General features: G+C 34.9%; 1 pseudogene; it reads left to right on the top strand.

Annotated features, from left to right (window-relative positions):
- Positions 1 to 894: 894 nt before the first annotated feature.
- LOC121391986 lies at positions 895 to 1,118 on the top strand (annotated as a pseudogene).
- The last annotated feature ends 456 nt before the right edge of the window (positions 1,119 to 1,574 follow it).

Raw genomic sequence — 1,574 nt, 5'->3', positions numbered from 1 at the left:
CGACAGTCAGTACAGAGGACTTACTAGAGAAAGTAACAAAATGTCCATAGAATGGTATACTACCACTAGGATTCATTAGCAACCAGGTGGAAGTAAAGAAATTACTTGGCATCTTTAGAATGGAATAAAGAAATTCATCAAATAGGACAACAAGAAAGAACATGATATTATAGTGGGAGCATATTTCATTTATTTGCTCATATAAAGATTCTATTGTAATAGAATGAACATGTCTATAATGAACCCTTAATATAATATGAATAGACTTGCGAACATACACATTTTGGAGTTCTGAGATTACCAATTACTTCAATTTAGTGCCAGTATGAACTACTAGTTATAATGGATATATATTATATATATTGATGTACTAATAGTACACAAAATAACAGATGATATATACTCAATATACATGTCATAAATAATGCAACCAACCTAAATCCAACCTCATAAATGCTTTGCATGTATCAGACAATCCGAGGAGAATACAAGAACTCATTAGAAACTGGAATATGGCCACAGTTGTTAGTGATAATCAGTTCAACAACAAGATCACAACGCAATGCTACCATAAAGAAAATATTACAATTGTACAATAGCTATCATTAAATAAAACAGAGTTATTACCAAGGTACATATTTGTTAGGCAAAACGCCCCCCCTAATAGGGACACACCTTTTCTACATTATACATAATATAAAAAGGATCTGGGTAAATAATAATACAGCATTATTACAATATTACAAGTAAGTGTGTATTCATTATCAAAAACAAGGCTTGGACATGTGGTAATGTGACAAATTCCAAAGCTATTCATTGGAAGCTTGTACTATTATCCCCTAAGTGCACACTCTATGGTCTAATCTACATAACTCGTATGAATTTGTTGAAAGCATCGCTTCTCGGCCTATCGGCTAAGCTTCAAGTAGAAATAACTGTTCTTAATGGGAAAATGAGTTTATTTTAATAGCTACGAACAGAGGATTCATGGTATCCTCAGCTAAGAAAAATTTTAACCCAATTTTTTGGGGTACTCAGGAGTGGTGTTGTGAAGCTGCTTCCCTCACTCCACGGGTTGCCCTGGTATTGCACAGTACCTCCAGTGTGGCCCATTTTCCCTTTTTAGAGGGATAATTTTTATACAAATGTGAAGTGCAAATAAAAATTAAAACCATTCTATGCCAGAGGCGCGAAAAACAAAGTAAAAACCCATGCTATGCCAAGGGCAATTAATGCCAAATTTAAGTGCAATTTTGAAAACCTATTTCTATGCCAAGTGGCAAATTCAATATGAACTATTCTCCAGTTACTTGAGGAAGTCCGTAATGAGGAATATGGGGAAGTTTAAAAACCGAGATGCCAATCTGGGGATTGAAATATCAAAAAACCGCAGAAAGATTTGCCCATCACAACAAAGACACCATCTAGTCCATACAACTACAAGCAGTACTCAAATCCACTATTCAAGAACTTCTTCCAGTAATGAGGCAATATGAGAGAGTTTAACAGAGAATGCCAATCATGAATTGCATGTCAAAAGCACAGGTAGATTTGCCCTCACAACAAAATACCCC

The sequence above is a fragment of the Gigantopelta aegis genome, unplaced genomic scaffold, assembly GCF_016097555.1.
Source record: "Gigantopelta aegis isolate Gae_Host unplaced genomic scaffold, Gae_host_genome ctg3217_pilon_pilon, whole genome shotgun sequence".
Classification (NCBI taxonomy): domain Eukaryota; kingdom Metazoa; phylum Mollusca; class Gastropoda; order Neomphalida; family Peltospiridae; genus Gigantopelta; species Gigantopelta aegis.
Note: the sequence above shows the minus strand (reverse complement) of the source record. Positions and strands in the feature narration are given on the sequence as shown.